The sequence below is a fragment of the Telopea speciosissima genome, chromosome 3 (genome assembly GCF_018873765.1).
Source record: "Telopea speciosissima isolate NSW1024214 ecotype Mountain lineage chromosome 3, Tspe_v1, whole genome shotgun sequence".
NCBI lineage: Eukaryota > Viridiplantae > Streptophyta > Magnoliopsida > Proteales > Proteaceae > Telopea > Telopea speciosissima.
In genome coordinates, this window is record NC_057918.1 from 41313691 (window position 1) to 41331378 (window position 17688).

The following is a 17688-nucleotide window of genomic DNA, read 5'->3' on the forward strand; positions in this document are numbered from 1 at the left end:
AACAGAAAGAAGAGTTGGGACACCTCCTCCAGATCAACATGGATGTCTTCGCATGGTCAACTGCAGACATGCCAGGCATACCCAGATCCATAGCAGAGCATAGATTGCATGTAGACCCTACCAGGAAGCCCATCCAGTAGAAAAGGCAGAATTTTACCCTCGATCGACAGGCGGCTATCAAGGAAGAGGTCGAGAAGTTGAGCCGAGCAGGGTTCATTAGAGAGGAGAAGTTCCCTACCTGGCTCGCGAACGTGGTCATGGTACCCAAGCCTAATGGGAAGTGGAGAATGTGCGTCGACTACACGAACTTGAACAAGGCATGCCCAAAAGTCGAGTACCCACTACCCAGGATTGATCTGCTGATCGATGCCACCGTCGGACATGAGATGTTGAGTTTCATGGACACCAACTCTGGTTACAACCAGTTCCTCATGCATGAGGATGACGAGTCTTACACCGCCTTCTGAACGGACAAGGAGAACTATTACTATCGCATCATGCCATTTGGATTGAAGAATATAGGGGCCACCTACCAAAGGATGGTCAACAAGATGTTCGAGGAACAGATTGGGCGCAATATGGAGGTATACGTAGATGACATGCTTGTGAAAAGCATCCAACCTCATCAACACCTGGCCGACCTGGAGGAAGTGTTCACCGTGCTAAGAAGGAACCAGATGAAACTGAACCCTGCAAAGTGTGTAGTCGGAGTAACGTTAGGGAAATTCCTGGGGTTCATGGTCTCAGTGCGGGGAATAGACACCAACCCATCCAAGATCAAGGCCATCCAGGAGATGGCACCACCTTGGATGGTCAGAGAAGTGCAGAGGATGAATGGAAGGATTGCAGCCCTTTCGAGGTTCGTGTCACGCTAGGAGACAAGTGTTTGTCATTCTTCAAGATGTTGAAGAACCGCCGAAGTCCTAAAGACTTTGCATGGACGGAGGAGTGCCAAAAGGTGTTCGAAGAGCTGAAGGTATACCTCAAGAATCCACCACTGCTTCGGCGCCCAGAACCCAACGAAGAATTATAGATCTACTTGGCTGCGACCCCCGTCGCGGTGAGCGCAGTACTGTTAAAAGAGGAAGGTAAGATACTGAAGCCCATCTATTAGATTAGCCATGTCTTGATTGATGCAGAGACCAGGTACACAAGGATTGAGAAGGTAGCCTATGCACTGGTTGTTTGAGTTAAAATAATACCGCAAGCGTACGGGTCAATTGTAGCTACGGGTCGAACACGAGGAGATATACGTCACCCTATTTTACTAACTTAAAAGTAATGCAAAGTGAACCAATTTAAAGTGTTAAATTAAGCTAATTAAACTAACGGAAAATAATGCATCCTAACTCATAAGCATCTAACAAAATTACTCATCTAAGGGATTAAGTTGGCGTCCTAACACATGAGCATCTAACCTATCAAACTAACGTGAATTGGAAGGAATAAAAATGCAGCCACACTTCACAACCACACAAAAAAATAAAAGACTTCACAACCACAAGAAAAAAATAAAAGAAAGAGAGGGAGAAGAAGAAGAAGGAAGAGAGAGAATGAGATAGAGGAGAGGGAGAATGAGATTAAGGGTTTAGAGAATAAAATCCTGGATGTGCTTGAACCGGATTGAACTTGCTTGCATTAATGAATTAAACCTTGCATGAACACTTGAATAAACTTACCATGGCTTCCTCTTCTAAACCTCCAAGTCTTGTCATCAACATAGGAATTTAGACTAGAAAGCTTGAAACTAAACTAGAATGATTATAACCATATTGAAGACATGAATTGAAAGCATGAATCAAAAGCATTACAACCATAAAATAAATATCATAAAAGCAAACTAGAACTTAGAAAGCCAAAAATCACAAAGTAGAAGGAGAAGAAGAGAAGAAATTTCACTAAGTGAATGAACTAAAAATTACACTAAAAACTGAATTAAAATTGAACTAGAAACTAACTAAAAACTGAACTAAAAAACTAACTTGTTACAACCCAAAGGGCAAAGGGTATTTATAGGGGGAAGGGAGAAGAGAGAAGAGGGGAGTGGTAGGAGAAATGTTCCCTAAGAAAAGAGAATATTCTCTTCTCCTTCCACCTTTACAATGCTTTGATTGTAAAGTGAGTGAAAGAGGGAATTAGGTGCCCTAGCATGCGAATCTTTCGGCTGACAGAAAGATAACTTCTGATAATTATGCTAAGGCCCCTGGAATCAGAATTTCCACTTTACTTTGTCCCTGTCCGACTGTCAATAATTATAAATAAACCCCTATCCACAAAAATGGCCGTAACTTCTTCGTTGCAACTCGGAATTAAGTGTCGTTTGAACAGTTGAGAAGGTGACTCGACGGGCTACGCATCCATACTATTAACACCTCAAAATTATGCTAAGTGGCCCACTGTAATCACGTTCAAATTTGACTGATTGGCATGATTCTTTCAGTGCTCAATCCAAACTTGATTTTCTCGACTCTTGGGCGCTTCCGGCTACTGCCAAACACCACTAAACAGCTTAAAAACGGCTTCTTAGCATCATTTGCTCCATTTTCACAAGAATTCACCTAAAACCTAAAAAGCACAAGAAAGCACTGAAGTAACTTTGTCCAATGTGGTAAAATGTATGCTTTATGCCCTAAGATTTCACACATAAATGTGCTCATCAGATTCCCCCACACTTGAACGTTACTTGTCCTCAAGTAAAGCAAAAAAAAAACTAATCTAGAATGCAAAAAATCCTAACTCACTTTTGTAGGAATCACGGTTGCACTTAGCATGTGCAACAAGCCTTTGAACCCCTAGGTTACCCCTAGTGGACGAGTTGTGTCTCGTGGGTGTTTGCAATGAATATACACCCAAAATTCAATAAATCAAAAAGAATGATGTAAATTTTTCTCATGGCATAAGTAAGATAGTGCACACAACCTCAAAGAAATACTCAACTAAAGATCAAGGAGCCCAAGATTCCCCCATACTTGAATTTTATCACCCCACATCAATTCAAGTAACAAGCATGCATCAAGGTCAAGGGATCTCCTCATATTTTCTTAACACTACTCACCTTCAAGTAAACCACTCATAGCATCGATGGAACCAAAGACTTAGGCATTGAGTATTTTTTACCATACTTTCTTTCCAGGAATTAAGGCAAAAGCTTTTCTTTTTTCTTTTGCTTTCTCAACCACAAACTCTATTTCTACTCCACTACTGTTCTCTGAATGACATGGTGGAGCATACACCAGACACCCAAATACTTGGTAGCTTTGCTTTTTTGCATATATCCATAAGACATTGAAACATTGATGCAAGAAATTTTTTTTTTTTTTTGAGTTTCTTTCCAAGGAATTTCAATCAAGTCACCCTGCTTCATGAGGCACAGTGCCCTGTCTAGTCCAAAGGAATTCCACTTTCTTTTCTGTTTTTTTTTTTTTTTTTTTTTTTCATGCCTTGCCTTGCCACAAACAAATTGGTCTCAACTACTAGCCAAAAGATCAAAGGGTCCATAAAACACATAGAGAAATCTAGCCATCAAATAAAATAGCGCTCATATTTTCCAACTCAATCCCTTTCACCGGATACAAACCAACTACCATCCTTGAAAATAGATTTCTTTATTATTTCGCATGCTAGGGCACCTAATTCCCTCTTTCACTTGCTTTACAATCAAGGAAACGTATGCACCAAATCAAACTACCATCACAATCAAAATTCACCAAATAAGCAAGCTCACACACCCCCCAGACTTAATTCATGCAATGTCCTCAATGCATGCAGAAAAGAAAGAATAAGGACAAGGGAGTAGATAAGGGGGCTTACCAGATATAATCAACAAAGAGGATCATGAAGAATCATGATCTCTACAAAAAGTACTAGGGGCAGCAACAGAAACCTCAATCCATGGCCAGTAAATGTAGAAAGAACTTCAGAACCAGAAAATACTCAACCATGAATTTTAGTAAAGCGAGAAATAATATAGAAGTTAAGCACAACTGAGAAATATTCAACAGAAAAATCTGTCTACATGGGACAGTGGAAAATGAAGGCATTGAAACTCAGGCCATAAATCCTTCCATTCCCTCCCGTTTGCAATGTAGAACATATGTCATTATCGCAGAAATCAACCAAGAATGGATCACAGTAAGCATAAAAAAGATTATGAATAACCTCATCTAAATAATCATAAAAAATGGGAGGTTTACTCAAATCCATCATAGCAATAAAACTATCCGCTCTTTGCAGAACTTGGTTTGCCAAATAAGGATCACGATAATATGCTTGAAGAACATCATGACTAACATTGTCCTCCTCAATAAAATCATCAAACCTAGGAGGTTTGGACAAATCAATATGTGGGACAATTGAATCCTTAAAATGACAATCATTTGGATTTTTTAAAGAGAGAGGGGGCGATCGAATTTTTTGGGTTTCTATGTTATCATAAAAATCTGATTCTAAATCAGTGGAAACACTAGGCTCACTAAGATCAGAAATTTTAGGCAAATGGTGGACTTCCCTAGGTAGCTCATCAAACCTCGCTTTACTAACATCTTGAGGAGACTCAATCTCAACAAATAAATCATCCTAAAAATCATCATGTTGGGGTTGACTCTTGTTAACCTCAAACTTGGGTGGTGGACTTTCAACATCAATAGGCGGGGGATGGGGTGGTTCATTCGGAACTGGAATCTGGTAACAGAGATTAGGTTCAAATTGACTAGGTAATGTACCCATTTCCTCCTCCTGTAACATGGTGACAATCTGGGTGAGTTGCTTCTCTATAAGGGCAAGCCTGTTCTCCATCTCACTCATGCTTGTGGAATTCATTGGAGGGTTGGGCATTGGAGGACCAAACTGATCATGACATTGGAAATTGGGTGGTCCAGCCTGGTTATTCCATTGATCCCACAAGAAATCGGGATGAGCACTCCACCCCTGATTGTGAGTGCCAAAAGAATTGTACTGAAATAGAGGACTCATATTCTCATCACCAACGCTACCCCCATAAAGATTAGGACATCCTTCCACAATATGGATAGTCTGGGGATGTGACCAATCAAAATTTCCCAAAAGCCCATAGTTGGGTTGGGGAGCAAAATTGTACTGGGGTGGTGCAAAATTGTTCTCTATCTCACTACTTTTGGCTTCCCTAGCCTGTTTAAACATTTTTCCCAAAGTCATGGTTGCCTTAGCATAGTTCCATCTTTCCCCCAAAGTCATAGGTGGAAGTGTATCTCCGATTATTCTAAACTAACCACCTATCCCAAATTGAGGTCTCCCTTAGAAAAATTAAAGAAAAATAAAAGAGTAGAAAAAATTCACTAAAAACATGAGGGAATAAATGGACAGTTGGTGCATTGCCCTCAAAAATCGAAACAATGGTCAAAAGCTGTAAGGTTGCCATATAGGTTGACAACAAGGGAACCCGTATAGTCTTCAAGAGCCACCTACGGGCGACTCCAATTGGATTCTAACGTAGAGTGGAGGACTACTATACGTTTCTGTTTCCAAGGCACTCACTATGTCGCTTTCCTGTTATCAAAGTTGGTCACCTCCAAAGATAAGTCATATGCCAATCCACCCAACCAAGTCAAGATGCAGCGTCATAGGTAACTTAATGTTATGAGGGACACCAAAAGAGGTTAGATTTGAGCATGAGAAGGACTTTAGATTGGGCGTACAGTCTTTGAAACAGAAGAGAAACAAGATGAGGTTTTCAAAAACTATTTTTTTTTTTTTGAAGGAAAAAAGAAAAGAAAAGAAACTAAGCACTCCAAATTAGTTAAAAATCAGAAAAGTAAAGTGGACAATAATCTCCCCGGTAGCGGCGCCAAAAACTTGTTTGAGTTAAAATAATACCGCAAGCGTACGGGTCAATCGTAGCTACGGGTCGAACACGAGGAGATATACGCCACCCTATTATACTAACTTAAAAGTAATGTAAAGTGAACCAATTTAAAGTGTTAAATTAAGCTAATTAAACTAACAAAAATTAATGCATCCTAACTCATAAGCATCTAACAAAATTACTCATCTAAGGGATTAAGTTGGCGTCCTAACACATGAGCATCTAACCTATCAAACTAACGTGAATTGGAAGGAATAAAAATGCAGCCACACTTCACAACCACATAAAAAAATAAAAGACTTCACAACCACACGAAAAAAATAAAAGAAAGAGAGGGAGAAGAAGAGGAAGAAGGGAGAGAGAATGAGATAGAGGAGAGGGAGAATGAGATTAAGGGTTTAGAGAATAAAAACCTGGATGTGCTTGAACCGGATTGAACTTGCTTGCATGAATGAATTAAGCCTTGCATGAACACTTGAATAAACTTACCATGGCTTCCTCTTCTAAATCTCCAAGTCTTGTCATCAACATAGGAATTTAGACTAGAAAGCTTGAAACTAAACTAGAATGATTACAACCATATTGAAGACATGAATTGAAAGCATGATTTAAAAGCATTACAACCATAAAATAAAAATCATAAAAACAAACTAGAACTTAGAAAGCCAAAAATCACAAATTAGAAGGAGAAGAAGAGAAGAAATTTCACTAAGTGAATGAACTAAAAATTACACTCAAAATTGAATTAGAATTGAACTAGAAACTAACTAAAAACTGAACTAAAAAACTAACTTGTTACAACCCAAAGGGCAAGGGGTATTTATAGGGGGAAGGGAGAAGAGAGAAGAGGGGAGTGGTAGGAGAAATATTCCCTAAGAAAAGAGAATATTCTCTTCTCCTTCCTCCTTTACAATGCCTTGAATCCCAAGAAAAAAGAAAAAAAAATAGAAAGAGGGAGAGAAAAGAATCCTAGATACATAAACCTTCTATTTATTAAAAAGTGACTTTCTAATTCTAACTTGTGCTTCATTTTCTTTGTAGGTGTCTTCTCCAAGCAATGAGATCAAGGCATCTTTGACTTTTCAACCTTTCATAGATGAGAGAATATCTTTCAAAAGAAATCTATCCCAAGTACAATTTCAAAAGTGCCCTTAAAATGTTGGAGGAGAGAGAGAGCAAGGGTGATGACTAGGATTCCACTCATAATTAATGAAATATCAAATATGTCCTTCAAAAAACATGGAGCATGGGATGCTTATATGGGCCTCACTGTTGTATTTCTTACAGAAAATCACCCAAAATAGACCCAAATTTTGTCTAATTTGGAGTTCGGGAGCCCAAGATATCTCAAGTTGAAGTTGGACTGCTCTAGAGCCTTCCAAATGAAATCTTTCGGCTGACAGAAAGATAACTTCTAATAATTGTGCTAAGACCCCTAAAATCTGAATTTTTGCTTTACTTCGTCCCCGGCCAACTGTCAATAATTATAAATAAACCCCTATGCACGAAAACGACCGTAACTTCTTCGTTTCAACTCAGAATCAAGTGTCGTTTGAACCGTTGCGAAGCTGACTCGACGGGCTACACATCCATACTATTAACACCTCAAAATTATGCAAGTGGCCCACTGTAATCACTTTAAAATTTGACTGATTGGCGTGATTCTTTCAGTGCTCAATCCAAACTTGATTTTCTCGACTCGTGGGCGCTTCCGGCTACTGTTAAACACCACTAAATAGCTTAAAAACGGCTTCTTAGCGTCATTTGCTCCATTTTTACAAGAATTCACCTAAAACCTGAAAAGCACAAGAAAGCACCGAAGTAACTCTGTCTAATGTGGTAAAATGTATGCTTTATGCCCTAAGATTTCACACATAAATGTGCTCAACACTGGTAATCGCGGCTAGGAAGCTCAGACCCTACTTCTAAGCCCGTACCATCATAGTCCTCACCGACCTACCATTGAAGAAGGTACTGCATAAGGCAGACATCTCTGGACGATTGATCGCCTGAGTAGTCGAGCTGAGCGAACACGATATCAGCTTCCAACCCAGAACGGTAATTAAAGGCCAAGCCCTGGCAGACTTCGTTGCTGAGTGCACCCTACCTAAGATCGAGCCAGAAGCAGAGGAACCAGAGGAGCATGATCGAGGATCGTGGGAGATGTTCGTGGATAGCTCGAGTAATGCAGCAGGAAGTGGGGCTGGCTTCATACTCACCAGCCCCGAAGGATTTCAAATCCAGTATGCTCTCTGATTCACCTTCCCAGCATCCAACAACGAAGCGGAGTACGAAGCACTACTGGCTGGACTCCGGGTAGCCAAAGCCATTCAAGTCGCACAGCTCTCTATCCCGAGTGACTCCCAGCTCGTAGTGAACCGGGTGAACGGAGAGTATGAGGCGAAGGTTGAGCGAATGGCGTCATACCTAACACATGCTCAAGAATTGATCAGGGAGTTTGTGAAGTTCGAGATGGTTCGGGTCCCCAGGATCGAGAATACCACAGTCGACGCACTGTCCAGGCTAGCAAATGATGAACTCAGAAACTTGGCCAGCGCGGTGTACGTTGAAATACTACATGAACCAACATACCAAGAGAAGCAGGTCAACGAGATTTAAGAGGGGCCTAGTTGGATGGACCTTATACTCAACTACCTACAGAACGACGTCTTACCAGAAGGCAAGGTAGAAGCAAAGAAGATAAGGATGAGAGCTGGAAAGTACACTGTCCTGGACGGAGTACTGTACAAGAGGGGGGCCACAGCACCACTACTTCGGTGCCTAGGACCCAAGGGAGCCCAGTATGCCCTGGCAGAGATACATGAGGGGATCTGCGAAAACCACATGGGAGGACGAGCTCTAGCCTACAAAATCCTCTGTCAAGGACTCTACTAGACAAGAATGCAAGAGGAAGTAATACAGTACGTCAAGGCTTGCGAGCAATGTCAATTGTTCGCCCCTATACCCCATCTACCCACCACCAAGCTAACATCGATCCTCAACCCCATTCCCTTTGCCATGTGGGGGGTGGACATCCTAGGTAACTTCACAGCAACATCAGGTAACCGCAAGTACTTGGTGGTCGCCATACACTACTTCACCAAGTGGGTAGAGGCCAAACCACTGGCCAAAATTACAGAGAATGAAATGGAGAAGTTTGTCCGTGACAACGTCATCTACAGGTTTGGAGTGCCAAGGATACTGGTCTCAGACAATGGGAAGTAGTTCAACAACCCAAAGATGGAATAAAGAAAAGACTGGAAGGAGCCAAAGGAAAATGGGTCGAGGAACTACTGAGTGTTCTGTGGGCATACCACACCACAGTAAGGACACCCACATGGGAAAGCCCATTCCGCCTAGCATATGGCACAGAAGCACTAGCACCAGTAGAGGTCCTCGCCATGTCCCATAGAGTATTGCACTTCAATGAAAGAACCTACACATATGGACTGCGAGCAAACCTAGACTTCCTGGATGAGGTACGTGAGAAGGCATTGCTGAAGAACGTGGCCTACCAGCAGTGAACAGCCAAGTACTACAATACTAGGGTGTAAGAACGATTATTCCATCTAGGGGAAAGGAGGGCAAGTACATCGCAGCCAAGGAAGGAAGGAAAGCTATCAGTAAACTGGGAAGGACCTTACATAGTTTCCAAGCAGATACGTCCAGGGACATACCGCTTGAAAACTTTGGGGGGCAAGAAGGTAGACCGTATCTGGAACTCTATACACCTGAAGAAATACTATCAGTAGAGGTAACAGCAGCAACACCGCCATCAATAGCAGTAGCAGTAGTGGCAGTGGTAACAGTAGTAGTAGTAGTAGCAATAGCAGTAGATGGCATTACAGTTTCAAGGAGAATTTGAAAAATTTTTATTTGAAGTAAATAGTTGGTTTCAGGAATACTCGTCTTCTTCTACTACTCAATCGAATAACTGCCACCACACCAAGGTCCGTTGACCACCAAGGCGTAATGTCACCAAGGCCTGTTGGCCACCAAGGACTATTGACCACTAAGGCGCAATGCCACCAAGGCCCGTTCACCACCAAGGCGTAATGCCACCCAGGCCCGTTGGCCACCAAGGTCCGTTGACCACCAAGGCGTAATGCCACCAAAGCCCGTTGGCCACCAAGGTCCGTTGACCACTAAGGCGTAATGCCACCAAGGCCCGTTGGCCACCAAGGCGCAATGCCACCAAGGCCTGTTGGCCACCAAGGTCCGTTGACCACCAAGGTGCAATGCCACCAAGGCCCATTGGCCACCAAGGCGCAATGCCACCAAGGCACGTTGGCCACCAAGGTCCGTTGACCACTAAGGTCCATCGACCACCAAGGGTTGTAGACCACCGGGGGTTACAAAGTCAGAGAACCATCGAAGCAATAAAGATCAAATATATGCCATATCCGCATCGAAGAAAGTAAAAAGTTAAATACACACAATCCAAAAAGAGAACACAAATCAAAGTTCGAGATCCAAAAGTTCAACGTCCAAGAACACCTATAAACTCAGGGAGCATCTGATGGAGGAGCCACATCCGACCCTACAGGGGACATCATATCGGCCTTAGCTGGGCGAGCAACACTCTCCTCTAGCACCACAACACCATCCTCAGGAGAGGCAAGGGTCACCGCAGTGGTCGCGGGTAACAGCGTAGTGACCTCCAGGAACCTCGAGAAATCATAGTCGGGGGTCTTCTCCAGAACGCAAACTGCTAAGTCCCAGATGCCTGCATCATATATCTCATGGTTATACTTATAGAAGTACACGGTGATCTCAAGAGACTACTGATACGCTACCACCACTCGCTCACCAGCCTCACACACCTCAACCTCATGGCTCTGCCTCAAGGGCACGAACTCTAGCCGAGCTCTGAGCCTCATCTGCAGTCGCAACCCTGAGCTCCTCAGCCATACTCCTCTCACGGGCAACAACCTCCTCTCATGCGGCCTTGTGCCCCTGAAGCTCCTTCTCTAGGCCCTACAGCTTGCGGTTCAGCTGGATCTCCCAAAAAGCATGACCCTCCAGGCAGAGCACCACCTCCGTGATACGGTGCTGGACCTACAACCAACATAGCCACTAAGAAACATCCCAAGTACGAGAAAAGCAACAACATAAAAAGCAAAGGATCGAGAGACACGACTCACAGAAGCCATGTCCTGGTAGAGGGTCTGTGTTAAGAATGCGACGCTAAACCCCTGTACGACTGAATGCTCGCTGGGAAGCCTTCCCATATCCAGCCACTCCCGGCACACACCACGATTGGTCAACGCTCCCTCCTGAAGATCCCAAGACAGCACCAAAGGGGAGGAGGTTGGTGGATCAGCAGTCACGCCAGCAGAAGAGGAGACCACCCCTTTGCCTCTGGAGGAGGGTGGAGCTAAAGATCCAGGAGAAGCGACGATAGGAGATGACCGTGGAAGGATAACATGTGGCCATGTCCTCACTGAACTAGGGGGATCAGGACCCCCCTTTCGCTTGGTCCCAACGACCACAAGAGGAGAAGAAGTAGAAACTGGAGGAACCACACTGGAAGAACCATCCCCAGGGGGAGCCGTCTGAGTATCCCCCTTTCGCAGGTTATAGCGGAAGACACTGAGATCCAGTCGTATGTCCACTGCACAACGACATCCAATCAAGAGCATAAGACAAGTCAGGCAGTGGGTACATAGAAGAAAAATGCAGATGTAAACATCAAAGAAACCAAAAATCTTACCAGGACTCAACTTCCAAAGACATAGGAAGGCCTCGGAATCCAACTGACGGACGTCGAACGGATCGCACCCCTGACATCGCTGGAGGGAGTCGCACTCAAAGTCGCTCAACTCAAGAGAGCGATTCACCCTCTTGATATCAATGGCCTCCCAGGTAGACCGTAGTGCACATCGAGGGACCGTGGCAAAAAAAAAAGCGGTCCCTCCAGTACTTCACCGAGCTAGTGATCCCCACAAGAGGATCGAGCATGGCGAGAGACCCCCTAGGGAGACGATGGGCGAAGTGGTAGAACCCACCTTCCCCCTTCTTCAACACATAGAAGTACGAGAATAGGGGAACGGTAGCAGCACGCCCCATCCGGGCGAAGAGCACATAGAAACCCAGGATGACCCGCCAAGAGTTAGGGAATACCTGCCCAGGGGTAAGACGCCAGTGCTCCAACACCAACTCCACAAAGTGGGAAACAGGGAATTGAAGACCATGGGTGAAGAAAATACGGGAGAGGCAGACCTCATTCGCACGATGGGAAAAAGCATGATCGTCGGGTCCAGGGACGCGAAGCGCGACCTCAGAGGTTATATGGAACTCTCGTCGAAGAGACGCCAAGTCTGAGGAAGTCATGATGCTAGGGATGTGAGCCAACTTACTCCTAGGATCACCAACAGAGGTAGAAGCCCTGAAGACCCTATGACCCCTACTAGGGGTGGAATCTCCAGAAACCTCCTCCTCCCATCACTAGCAACAGGGGAAAGCAACGAGGGAGAGGTGTCCGCAGGGGAAGACGACCTTGAAGAAAGACTCCTCAGAAGACCCAACCACGACCATAGTCGGATCAGAGTCATTAGACAATGACATGAATAGACAATGAAGCAAGCTAACTACTTACTCAGAATGATGGTCTCCCAAAGCCAAGCAACCAACGTGAGGAGAGGGATGCCAACCTACAACCATCAATGCAGAGCCAATAAAAAAAAATAAAAAAAAAAGAAGAAGAGAGAGAAAAGAAAAGAACATACCAGGTGCGGATCAGACGTGCCCAAAACGTAGCCGAATGGGCGTCGACTGATGTCGGGCATCGACCGAAGATGGGCGCTGATCGAGATGGGCACGGATCAATGACGGGCGTCGAACCAAAGATGGGCGCTGATCGAGACAGGTGCGGATTAAAGATGGGCGCGGATTGATGACAGGAGTTGAACCAGGTGCCAACCGAAATGGATGCGAACCGAAGGGCGTGGACGAAGACGGGCTCTGATTGAAGGGCATGAACAGAAGGGCACGGACGAAGAAGGGCGCCGATCGAAGGGCACAGATCGAAGACGGGTGCGGATCAAAGGCATACGAGCGCAGACCGTGGAGGGCATCGATCGAGCAAGTGCGGACCACGGGTGGCCGTCGACCAAGCGACAGGCATAGATTGTGGATCTCGAGCAATAGACGAGCGTCAACTGAAGCAAGTTAAACATAGATCAACAGGCACGAGAGCGTGAGCATAAAGCAAAGGCCAAGCACCAAGCCATGCATGCTACAGAGCAAGCCAAGTCCAAAGGCAAGGTTAATGGCCAAGAGGAATCAAGCAAACAAGTAGAGGACACTATTGTTCACTGTGACCCAAGAACAAACACATGGGGGGCACAGAGAATAGTAACCAAGCTCAAAGCCCAAACAAAAAGGGTAGATGCAACAAAGCAAAAAGTGGAAAAGCAAGAGAGAGAGGAAGAAAAACGAAAAAGGGAAAAGTGAAAAGAGAAGAAAAGGACAAGAGCATATATCTACAAAAAAGAAGAGATAAAAGGCAAAAAAGATGGGAGAGGAGAGGTTTGAACCCACAACCTCTCCCTCACCAAACAATTTGCAGGCACACCCTCCAAGAAGAGACAATTAGCCGTGAACCCCTCAATGGATACAAGAATACAGGGAATACTCTCTTGAGCACTCTGTTCCAAGAGAGTGGGGGGTAAATGATAAACCCAAAGTTACCCCTGACCACTTAGAGATTGCCATGTGTCCTAGCCCAAGAAGGAGGACCAGCTCGGGACCAAGACCAAATAGGCACAGACCACGATGGACGGGCGCCAATTGAGCATAGGTGAGGACCCGCGGTGGATGGGCATTGACCGAGGCACAGGCGCGGACCCCCTCGGGCACAGTCATCACGGGCGTAGTCTACCCTAGGGATGAACCCCTTTGGGCACAGTCTCCCTCGAACATGGCAGTAACCACCACCATCGACGAGATAAATCACATCACAAAGGATTCTAGGCCACCGCCTATCAGTCACGTAGTCTAAATGGACTCATATACCAAGAACCTCATCTACCACGAAGATAGGTCTATCCAACAAGGATACCAAGTCTATCATGACACTACATCTCACTGGAAGACAACCAATCAAGCATGAGACCTGCTACTCAGGGACTCTATCAACTACGAGGACTACTCATCATCAACTGGGACTCTCCACACCGCCATACTCCACTATAAAAGGGAAGGTACTCTACCCCATCAACCCATCTTGAATTCTACTATTCATCTATTTGTTCAGAGAGATCTGACTTTGGCATCGGAGAGTCCTAGGCCGGAACCACACTGGTTCTCCTTTGTCACCCTTGGGCCTTATGCAGGTGACGGCACTCGAGGGACCGCTGAATGATTTCCTGACGCAATAGTTGCTTTCTTCACTTGGCAGCTCCTCAATGGAAAAATCCCCACAGATGACTCTGTGATGTCCATTGGCATTCCCCTGGCATCCAAATGTGTTTCTTACGGAAATCCTAAGAGTGACACTTCAATCCACTGCCTGGTGGAGGGAGGTACTGCAACAAAGGTATGGGTTCATTTCTCTAATGTTTTTGATTTTGCTCTGATTCATAATTAGGATGCGAGGAGCAGAATTATGCTATGGCCAAATTCGGCTAGCCCTAAAAGCCTTTGTGGAATTATTACGGGCCTATTGCCTTCCGTTATTATTTGGGAGCTTTGGCGAGAAAGGAACAACAGAAAACATGGTGAAAGTCCTCGCATTGTAGGAACAATTATTGGAAAAATCAAGGAGTGGGAGCACAGCCTTTCTTATCCCTCCAAGTTTAAACAATCGACTAGCCCTAGAGAGACTCTAATTTTACATTGCTTTGGTTTAAAGGATACTACCCCTAGGAGGAAACCTGCTATTCCTGTTTATTGGTGCCTGCCCTTTATGACTATCAAACTAAATGTGGATGGTGCTTGTAAAGGAAATCCAGGCTTAGGGGGAGGAGGAGGAATTATTAGAAACCAGGAAGGTGTTGTTATAAGGGATTTCTCTAATTTCTATGGAGAATGCACTGACTCAATGGCAGAATTAAGAGCTTTGCCAGATGGACTAAAAATGTGCATAGATCTGGGCTTGGTAGATTTTGTGGTTAACTCAGACTCAGCCATGATTGTTAGAATGATTAACCAGAGGAAGTGTAACCGTTGGAATGGGTGGTACTAGTTTCAGGAAATCATGACAATGTGTTGCTCCAACCAGCTTACCATCACTTTTGCTTTCTGGGAAAGCAATAGAGCAGCCGATTGGCTTGCTAATTTGGCATGTGAGACATGTTCCAACAATGTCTTCAACTTTGGGTTTGATCTCCCAAGGGGCCTTCAGCGAATTCTATGGGAAGACAAAGTTGGTTTACCAATTCTAAGGAAATAGGTTTTTTCTGTTTGTTTTCTGATGTAAGGGCTTTGGGTCTTTGTTAGAGTGTTTGAGAGTCTTTCTTGTTCTCCTTTGGGTTGGGGTAAGGCGGCTATGTCTCCCCCTTATACTTGCTTAATTACCACTTTACTTAATAAAATATCAGGGGCCTCCAGGGTCCCAGATAATATTCGGGGTAAAAAAAGAAAACAGTTTAGTTGTGTAATTCCACTGAATTAAGAGAGCCACCTGTTTCCACTTGTTAAAATAAAGTTGCTTCATTCTTGAGTTCACCACCTTAAACTCACATACAGACCACCTGATTCCATAGTTACATTTAAATATCATGTTCAACCTGGAGGCAACATTTTTAATAAAATATAATAATTAATTTTTATTAAAAAAATAAAACACTAGTATTTAATTAAATAAAACACTGATAGTTAACAAAATAAAATATTATATATTATTAAATAAAATACCATTTTTTGCTAAATATTATGCTTATATTTTTTCAAATTAAACAGTAATAATAAATAAAATAAAAAACTAATATCTAATTAAAAATCTAATATTAATTAAAAACTAATATTAATTAAAAACTAATATTTAATTAAAAAATAATATTTTATCAACTAACAAACTCGGGATAGCCAAACAGTTTTTCAGGAGGATTCACGTCACAGAATCATGATATCCAAACAGTTTATTTTCTAGAATAACGAATCCACAGATGGTAACTCTATGGGCAACCATCCAGAATCAATACAGGCTCCAACATATTTACACAACCATACACACCCTAAACCTTCAATCAAAAGAACAAGGACGATAGGTATGAGAGAGAGAGAGAGAGAGAGAGAGAGAGAGATGGAAAAGAATCCTGCAAAAAATTCTCAAGAGAAGCAACGTAAGACAGAGAATCTTCTAGACTTAAATGTTGAGTTTTTTTTTTGGAAAACCTTAAAGAGGTAAACCGGTAACTTGAAACATTAGTTAGAATTAAATAATAAAAATCCTATTTAATTATAGGAAGTAATTTTAATTCCTATGTGATATCAATGGTCATTATTACATGATTCCAATCCAAGGACTAAGAGATTTGTTGCATTGAGTATACACCACCAACGCAATCAAACAGACTTCTTTCTCCCAAAAAATAATGATGAAAAAGAGAAAAATTGATATTCATCAAGTCTCGTACGTACATTCCAACCCACTACCACCCGCCTTCACCCCTGTTGGTTTCATAAGTTCATTGCAAGTCTCATATGTAATTCCAACCCACTAGCTGCCTTCACCAATGTTATTTGTTTTTATTTTTTTATTATTTTTTTAATTAAAGAGAAACATAAGACTTGAGAAGTTCTTCCATAAGAGAACCAACAGCAGGCAGACGGTAGGCGGGACAGTAAGATGCAGGCACGCAAGGTTTTTCTTAATGGCAGCAGTAGGTGGGCATGGCAGCAAGCGTGGGTAAGGGACCAGCAGAGTGGCAGTGTCGGGCACACGCACGTGCTGGCCTCTATGCGGTAGCGACAACTAGCTGTGGTGCATGCGCATTGACATGGCAACATGCACCACCACTGTTGCATATTTCAAGAACCCCCCTTAAGAAAATTCATATCTCTCTCTTTTTAGATTGAAAGCGATCCAAAACCCTAATGGCTTTGATACCAACATAAATAAATCAGCACCCGTTAAGGTGTTACCCAAATGAAGATAGGAACGCAATGGAAGGATCTCATACGGATTTGGTTACAAGCTTTACGAACTCGAACGATCTTTTACAATCTCTAGATATCTTGAAAGGCTTTTTCATTGAGAACTCAATACTACAAATCCCTGAAAAACTGATAGAATCCCACTGAGAACACAATAGTAACTTAGAAAGCAACATTGAGGATGAGAGAGTGAGAGAGAGAGAGAGAGACTAAATTGCAACAACCAGGATTAGGGCTGAAAATAGATAGGTGTAGACACTGAATTTTGTCACCCCCCCAACGATGACGACAATCGAACGTAGAAAACTGGCAATGTCTCTGAAAACCAAACACTGTATCAGAAAACATCTCCACTTGTCCCATAAAGAGTACATCGTGCGCACGACCCCCCAGGCAGCCCACGCAACCCCATGAGTGTCATGGTCGTAGCCCCGCAAGGCACATGACATATGTGGAGAATTCAGAAGATGAAGAAGATTTCACGGTTCACATTCAACCCATTGAGGAGGGGTCGTCTGAAGACAGCATGAGAACAATTGACGAGGTCACACCAAGTCTGATCTAAGCAGTATCTGCACTAGCCATTGGTGAAACTCTATTTGGAGACACTTTCCTTATCCAGATGGGAGGAGGTGTTGGGAAAAATACTTTCTGTCCTTTATAATTATTTGGGAAAATATCATCCCCCTCCCCTCTAAGTTTCCTTAATATCTATCCAATCCCTAAGTTTTGAAAAATGATAATACCCT